At 43.8% G+C, this 9,259-nt stretch overlaps 1 pseudogene; it reads right to left on the bottom strand.

Annotated features, from left to right (window-relative positions):
* Nucleotides 1–4,916: 4,916 nt before the first annotated feature.
* Nucleotides 4,917–5,071, bottom strand: LOC138517257 (U1 spliceosomal RNA; annotated as a pseudogene).
* Between the last annotated feature and the right edge of the window lie 4,188 nt (nt 5,072–9,259).

The raw sequence follows: 9,259 nt of genomic DNA, 5'->3' as shown, positions 1-9,259 counted from the left end.
ATTATCACTTTCATGCACCCTTTTTAAGTTGATGTTTTGCCTTACATTTTATTTGAAAGGCATGTTTGTGAGCTAAATCAATTATCAGTAGAGCATTTGGTGTTTTAAACTTGTCATTTAACTTAACAAAGCATGAATTGGTAATGTATTCTTTATTGCTCATGCTTACTGGAAAGGAAATAAATACTTTGTGAAAAAAATAATGTATGCCAAAGTCATAGGTTCATGACCCTCTCTCCATTTACTTCCATAAAGTTGCACTTACTGATTGAAAAGGCACACATTATTCTATTGCCAGTGCGGCCTTAAAGATTAGTACAAAAAAACAAAAACTGGGCATTTCATTTTCCAAAGCTAAATATTAGCATTGTAATGCCCTTATTGTAGTTTAAAACAAGGTGTATTGTCTTCAGTAAACACAGATGAGCTACGATTCTTCTATACATTGTTCAAAGCAATGGATAATGGGGTCTGCACATTCTGGCTTTGCGAAAGAGCTTAATGTAATGGTTGTTTCTGCATGACATGTACATTTGGACAATTTAAAGTTCACAGCTTGAAATGCAGCATAAGAGATACATGTGTCCCCATGTAACATAAAACGTGCAATTCAAACCATGTTTCCTAGTTATAGTAATGTGACAATAGTTTATCCTGTCAACAGATATAGTGTGAACTATAATAAAAATTCTAACTTTGTACTGTGATGAATCCTGAGGAGTCATTGCGGAACCCCAGCCTAAAGTCTCCTCCCATGTGGCCAGTCGAAGGCAGCCGCTACTAGATCCTAATCATGGGGCTGGTATTATGAGGGAGGATCACATGAGAGGAGATGGCTGTCAGTCGGAAGTGATGACTCCCTTGTGAGGGACACAGTCTTCAACCTCTTATAAGGATGAAAGCCTTATAATCCCCAAATTCCCAATGGCTTGCTGTTTTTGTACAAATACCTCCCATAAAACTGCCCAAAGAACATGCTATGAAAAGTCATATAATCAAAGTAAAATGTGTACTTTGGGGATTCAAGAGTTACATCTGAAACCCCCAAATTGCCATGAGTCTCTTTTGGATAAAGGTCCTCACACCAATAGTAAAAACCAAACCCCTTCTATAACATTTCCTCAGTATTACAACTCTCAGCTCACCAAATACAACCAATTAAATGCCAGAGAATTAAAGCCACTATGAACTTCAAGTGGTACTGGGACAAAGAAGAAGGACTCAGAGGCCATGAAGATCTAAGGTCCCATTGAGCATAATGAGTGGTCTAGTTGTAGTGTGAGGCACTTAAGTGGGACATTTAAATCCCACAATGAGTTGCACCTGAACGCAGGCATGGAAGTAGTAGCAGAGGCAGGAGAAATCCACACCCCCAAGATTGACGAACGAAGAATGCCAGCTGGAGCTGACACAAACAGAAGAGGCAGAAGGCATTGAGTTTGCACAGCAGGAAGCAGCATTGTGACTGGTAGGGGAAGAAGAAGCAAAGTCATATGGGACATGAGCTCGCAACACAATTCTAACTGCTCCGGTGCAGAAGTGGAAGTGGAGACGCCATGGAGCTGTCAACGCTCCAACAAAGAGAAGCACAAACCACTGCACTTACAAGGGAGTTGGCAGCAGAGGCAGTAGAACGAAGGAGGTCCAACACAGAAGCAACAGAGATGCACAGAGGACCAGTGAGTTGGCTTAATGTAAAAGGTGACCCTGGGGCGCTCCGAACAGGATGGTGGGCCATACCCAATCGATTTGAATACCGAACATATAAAGTGGAGAGGCAGCAAGGATGCAATTCCCCTTTCAATGTACACCTATCTGGGGAAATATAAGGCACAATTCTCCTTTAAATGGATACCTATCTAAGGAAACATGTAAGCCGCATTGCCAACAGCGAAGAGGTTGTGATCAAGAAGATATAAGAAGGCAACCTAGGTGCATATATTTTGCTGACTGGGCCGGTATCAATATTGTATGCAACACTTTTTTTGTGGCTCCTAACCCCTTATGCGATTGAACATCAAAGTTCAAAAAGATCCATTAACCAAGCATCCGAGGGACTTGTGTTACTATATTTGTTACGGGACATCCGGAGCCTATTGTACCCTCTATGATGGAAATACACTTTTGACACATTTCCATGATCAATTTGATAGGATGTATTTGTTTTTTATCAGGTTAACTCTGCCGGCTCTCTATCTACTTGGACGATGCAGCTAATAGTGTGTTTAGTTGGCCATTTAATTTACACGCCATTCTATATTTTTTTAATGAGCTTGAGCGTCTTTTAAACAAATTCTTTGTCTATAATAATGGGGCAGCTAAATATATAGAAGTGCCCTATGCCGTATGCACATAAAGCTTTGTTAGTGTTGATATCTTCCTATACAATCTGAACATGATATGATTAGTCTTTTAAAACAGACCTGTACACATGTGTGTCTAAGTGTAACAACACAAGGGAGGGACGACAGAGGGAGGACAAGACAAACAAACTTACTAGGCCTTGTGTCATTCAGATCGTGCAAGTGTGAGAATGAGAAGTGCACGGGAAAGGGAGAGGGGGAAGTTCAAGAGAGAGGGGAGGGCAAAACAGGGTAGCAATGCTCTGAGTTGGTGCAGCCAGGACAGCACAGCTCTGGGTAGTGCAAGGAGAACAAGGGACTGTAGGTTTATAGTTACAGCTCCTAAGTGCATGATATGCCCATAGCCAGTGCAAGGGTGACTGATCAAGAAAGAGCTTGGTACCCAGTGAGACTCTGAGGGTAGCCAAGCAACCAGTCGGAACAGCAGACAGGTAAGTCTGCTAGGTCAGCAGTGGAGGGAGAGAGAGAAGAGGAAGGTTTTGAGCTGCGTCTGGAACTTCAGGTGTTTCGGGTCAAGTTTGAGAGGGGCAGCAAGGCCATTCCAGAGGGAGGCACCTGCAGAGGAGAGAGATCTGCCCCCACTCTCTGCCTGGAGAAGCATCGAACCCATAGAGAGTTGGAGGTAGCTGAGCGAAGGGCTCGAGAAGGAAGTTATTTTGGAAGAGAACGTTAGATGTAGCGCAGGCCCCGGACCGAGAAAACCTTGTGGACAATGCAAAGGGTCCTGAACTTGATCCTTGTCGCCACTGGGAGCCAGTGGAGTGATTTCAGGGATGGAGAGATACAGTCCCTGGGCTTGAGGCCAAGGATAATTCTTGCAGTCCTGTTCTGGATTAGTTGCAGAGGGAAGAGAGCAGGGACCTCATTTTACCAAAATGCCATGGATAGTGGAAGTGACATCACATGCCCCGTCTGTGTGACATCATGGGAAGTGATGTCATTTGACCCTGCCCCCGAGTGACATCACAGGAAGTGGCATCCTAAGGCATTGTCCCTCAATACAGTAAGAAAAATATGGATACAATATCAGTGTAATATGACACACATATAATACTAGAACGGATCATCATATGTAGCAGTGTGTCAAGGCCCATATTATCACAGAAGTGTATGAACACAAATCATAAATCCCCACTTTATATGGACCCGTCCTGTTATTTCAACATGACTACAGAGCGAAATCACATTCTGGGGGGACAGGGTTGGATACGCGGAAGTAGGGATAAGGGAAACCAGGATAGAAAGGGAGAGAGGGAGAACATTTCACCAGAAAACATGTGTTCTTATACAGTTGCTCTTCCTTTACTGTTCTGATCATAAAACTTAAAATGTAGGATTTACCAGATTGACCCCATATTCTTCTGATTTGAAAAGTTACCTTCAGGATTAACTCTCAGTAAGACGTGTTGCAGTTGTTTCATGGACTCATTATTCCTGCACAAAGCAGCCACACATCTCATATATTCATCTCATAAGAATCTACAGCTAAGTTTAAAAGGGTTTCATTAGTGCATTGGCAAATACTGCTACCTGCTACCTGATCATCTTCCTGTCTCTATTCAAAGTGCTTAGGAACAAAACATTTCAAGTTCTTATGAATTACTAGTATCACACTCTCACACTTTCAAACAAATATATATTTTTTTTGTTTCATGTACCCATCCAACCATACAAGTTCTGCAGAATGTTACACAACCTGATTACCAACATTGAACATCTGTTATTCCACTTATGGGGGGCTTATGCATTACCATTTAGTGCTACATCTTTACACGACATCTGAAAAGGGGAGTACTTGCACACTGGTTTTCCGATTAAAAGCATTCCATCCAGACCCAGCCAGGTCACCAGAAATATCAGAGAGCGGCTGTCGCTGACTGAATGTACTGGGTGTTAGGCCCAGCCAATCACAGCACTAGCACGTACACACCTGCCTATTAGAGGACCATGCAGCGTGCCCGCTTCGGTTATCCAATTAAAAGCATACACGTGGACAACAGGTATCGCCAATCTGCAAGAGGACCGCCCACACATCATGTGCTGATGGCAGGGATCCACTATCCCACAGTGGCTGGGGGTCATATTGGGAGCAGGCACAGCGCAACCTGCTATCATGGGGTACACAAGTCTGGGGTTAGGCGCTTGTGCACTTCACCCCTCTAGTGAATGCTGTGGACCTGAGCTGCTCAGTGCTGGCCCTCTTGACTGCAGTAAAATAAATTCTCCTACAAGAGCTCTGTGTGCAACCAACCTACTAGCACACTTTACTTTTTATTTCTTTGACCAATAAATCAGGGATGTGGACACGACCTGCTCAGCGCTGGACCTCTTGACTGCAGCAAAATAAATTCTGCTACAAGACCAGGGGCTCTGTGTGCAACCAACCTACTGGCACACTTTTTTTTGCTTTCATCAATACATCAGGGCTGTGGACCCGAGCTGCTCAGCGCTGGCCCTCTTGACTGCAGCAAAAGAAATACTGCTACAAGACCAAGCTCTGTGTGCAACCAACGTACTTGCACACTTAACTTTTTCTTTCTTTCACCAATAAATCAGGGGAAAGCACGAACGCAGTCCCCCACTACCAGAAATAATGCAGTTGAGTTGCATTTGGGGACATCGAAGGGGCAAGGTGCAATGGATGAGCATAGCCACACCCTGGGAGATCTGCCTTTCTGATCACAGCTTCTCCCCTGCTAGGTAAGTATGAGTTGCAAGCGTAGGGGCAGGGGCTGGGCCTATTCTGGAAGCCCTGCTAAGCGAGGGTGAGAAGGCAGGCCCTGACCCAGCCCTCCCAGAAGCCCCTAGCATCTGCAGAGATGCCTGTCCCACATGCAGGGGGAAGTTTCAGGAGGCAGAGCTGAGCAAAAGAGGCACATTGTAGCACAGTTCCTTTCTCCCATCAGAAGCCCTGCTCAGCTCGAGATGTGCATACATTCGGGCCTGGCCACCAGCCAGCAGTCCCCGTTGGATAGCAGGAGCACTGAAGCAGGCCTGTTGCAGTCTTCCCGCTGGCCTGTTGTCCCCAGATGGGCCCATTACCCTCCTCAGCTGACAGGTCACCCCGCTTATCAAGAGTGGCCACCAGCCCAACACAGGCACATACTAGTGCACACCAAGTGTTGTCTGAAATTCAATTTGATGGCCCGCCCACAAATTCTTCAATGGCAGGCAATAGCTAATATTCAATATCATTGATCACTCACCTGAGCAGCTGAGATCCTCTCTTCACTCAGAACCATGGACTGAGTCAAGCACAGGCCTGCACTCAGTCAGCTCACAGACACGTTGTGATCCTCCAACCTGCAAACAAAATGGAGAGAGCCCAGAACCAGCCCAACGGCACAAACATGTTGTTTGTGTGACTTGGCCATGCCCCCTTGCTCCTGATTAGAGGATTGGATAGGGGAAGCAACTGATAGTTAGGGGTTGCAAGCCAATAGCCAGGGGTAGCACTTGCTATGCCTAAATGACGACCATATAAGAGAGTAGAGGAAGGCAGAGTGAGAAAGAGGTTGTTGCAGTAGTCCAGCCTAGACAGAACCAGGGATCTGGAGACAGTGAGCTTCTGGGGGAAGTGGGGAAGGGAAGAGTCCCTTTCAGGAGGTTCAGGTGGTAGTGGGACTTCTCTGTGAGGAGAGAGAAGTCCAAGATGACACCAGGGTTTTTTGCTTCACAGGAAGGCGAAGGAAGGGCCCAAGGTGGGAGGCCGGAGTGAGACTGGGAAAGCAGGTGCAGAGGTCCCAATGAGAAGGATCTCTGTCTTACTGGCATTAAGGCAGGGATTGTTGGAGGTGCACCAATCCAGAATCACGGATAGACAGTCAGGAATGAGCGAGAGAGGCGAGGAGGTTGAGGGGACCCTGAAGGAAAGCTGAGTGCCATCTGCATAACACTGAAAGTTAGAGGATAAAGTACAGATCAGGTGGGCCAAAGGCGCCAAGTAGCAGTTGAAAAACCAGGGTGAGAGGGTAGAGCCCTGGGGAACAGCACAGGTAGGGAAAGAGAGGTGGCGAAGAGAAAGGGACCAAGTTTGACCTCAGAGGGGCGGTCCGAGAGGAAGGTGGTCAGCCAGTCCTGTTCCTGATCCGTGATGCCCAGGTTCTCATGTAGTTGATTGATCAGGATGGCGTGGTTGACCATGTCAAAAGTAGAGGAAAGATCAAGGAGCATTAGAAAATAAGGAATGCTTGAATCAAGGTTAGAGAGCAGATCTCAACGGGTGTTCAGGACAGCAGTTCCCGTGCCTCTGGCAGCTCTGAAGCCAGACTGATGTTCATGGAGACACCCAACAGAGTCAGTGTGGAGAGTAAGCTGGGAGATGGCCAGCTTTTCCAAGAGTTTGCCCAGGAAAGGGCTGTTGGAGATTGGGGGATAGTTTGCCAGGCAGGTAGAATCGGCAGACGGCTTCTTGAGGAGTGCTTAAGGGGAGAGGGAATGTTTCCAGTGGCGAAAGAGTGATTACCCAAATTGACCAAGGCTGGAGCAAGTGGATCAATATGTTCCTTGATGGTTCTGGAGAAGCAAGGTAGCACCTGTTTCGAAAAAACTTTCATAGATCGGACTTGTCTAGAAAACCTGTCAGGTGTTGTCAGAGAGAAAGAGGAGAAAGGAGGAGAGGGAGGGATGGCCAAAGGGGGGCCGAGAGAGAAAGAGGGAGAGGAATAGGAGATAGAGGACAGGATGTCCTGAATTTTAGCGGACAAGTGAGAGGCCAAAGCTGTATAGAGAGCCTGGGAGGGAACAGGAGATGTAGATACTGCAACAGGATTGGCCAGTTCCTTGCAGATTTTAAAGAGTTTGGCCATGCTGTTAGAGGCCGCAGAAACACAGGCTTGAAGGTGTGCTCTCTTCTTGGACAGGAAGTAGAGTCTGTATGGCCTTTGGAGTAGGTGGCAGGCCATTTTGTTAGAGGATTTGCCTGAACACATCCACTGAATAATATATCAGAAAGACAAACAGGGCCTGTTGACTTTGATTCTATGATGAAATTAGAGACTGAACATGCCCAATACCTCAAAACATATCCAAATACCTGAGAACTGTGAAAATGTCAATGTAGTTTGGCTACAGAAAGAGATGAAGAACATTGGGAAGCTGACTGATTTTTTTAATGACAACAATTCTAGGAGGATTGATATGAATTATGTGAGGAGGCGACTAAAATTCTAGTTATGGAAACTCTGTATAAGAGCTTGAAGGTCGTAACTGAGTCTGCCATAGAATATTTAGCTGCAGGTAAAGACACGTGAGATGATGATATCCTAAGTGAAGCATACAAAATCTATAAGGGGGAGTGGTCCTATTATGGATGTAGGTAACTGAAATAATATTATTGGGCTGGACCTCTTCCATGCCCTACAAATACAAATGAAGTCAATATCAATTTTTATGGTTGAATCAATGTTTACCTGAGATATTTTTTAGAGTGCAAGCTTCGGATTTGAAATGACCAGCAAGTATCATCGTTACATCAATCCTTAGTAAGAATCATATTACAAAATTTATTATAAACTATACGAGATGAGTTTGGTAAAAGTAATTACTCAATTGATAAGTTGATTCAATTCTTAGAAGAATAGTATCAACACATTAACATTGTAGCAACTTAGTTGGCTGCTAAGCGTGGAACCCTATTGTGTATAGTGTCAGTGACAATGGCGACAGTGCAGATATTGATAACATATATTTGCATAGTAAAATCTTTGAATGGTCTCCAATTTAGTCTGATAATCAATTGTCAAAATACAGAACAATTCAGCCTTAGCAGAGGCACATGGCAGTGAGCTTTACTTAGAACCCTAGCTTTGTGCACTGTATGAGTCAAAATAAAAAATTAAACATATATCATCCTGTATGTCCTTTGGGAATCTGATGCAACCACGATTGGGTAATATGCAGATGCTATCTTGGTATCCTTTGCTATTAGTTAACATACAGTTCTGGTGCTATTTCAAATGGCTGCACAGTTGGACTAAGTATCTCGTAAATATTTCTCCCTGATGATGATTTGGAACAAAGCAGGATTTTTTCGTTTAACTACAAATTAATCAGCGGACTAAGGGACATGGTTAGAAGTAGATTTGGAAACAATAAAAAAAGAAACGTTGATGGATTATTCTCTAGGGAAAGAGACGCATTTCAGCAAAGGGGACATCATACCTATTTCAATTGTTGGCTGCATTGAAATAATTAAAATGTTGATGCTACAATAGATTATTGTCTCTGTTCAAAACAAGTACTGCTATAAAAAATATATTCTAACTAATTTAACGTAAAAGTGTCTAAATGTATATGAACACAAGTGAATGTGCTAAATGTGCCTTCCAAAAGCTAATGGTAAACTATCCGGTCATAGGTTTATTCCTTCATGATATCAGTGTTTATATTTTGGCATCTCTGTCCGGTGAGTTTATCCCTTTATGTTATCTCAGATAATATGCACCAGAGATCCTTTTTAAAAACATGAAAATGAGAGGAAAAAAGGGAACATTAGTATCTTTGTGACTAATGCCTCCTCTTTGCTTGACGTCTTGAACTATAAACATAAACATGCATTCCCAGCTCCTAAAGTATTGTACTTCTGAGTTACTGTGTACCTAATGAAGGAAACACCATCTGTGTACTTGATAAAGCCTAAAATAAGATCCATAAAATAAATGTGCAGTTCTTTTCTATCAGTCAAGAACATAGCTCTTAGACGATTACAGTGCATCAAATCCATCAGTTTTCCACAAATACTATTCTTAATCAGAATCATGCCTCTTTCAGGCTCATATCATTTCCTCTTTTTCCAGCACACAGATGCACAGGAACCTGATCAATGGCTAAGAATAAACATTTTAAAAAAATATCTTTCGAACTTTAAAAAAATGCTTGACAACCGGATGCAGATT

Source organism: Ambystoma mexicanum, chromosome 6q (genome assembly GCF_040938575.1).
Source record: "Ambystoma mexicanum isolate Mex_15411 chromosome 6q, UKY_AmexF1_1, whole genome shotgun sequence".
Taxonomy (NCBI): domain Eukaryota; kingdom Metazoa; phylum Chordata; class Amphibia; order Caudata; family Ambystomatidae; genus Ambystoma; species Ambystoma mexicanum.
Note: the sequence above shows the minus strand (reverse complement) of the source record. Positions and strands in the feature narration are given on the sequence as shown.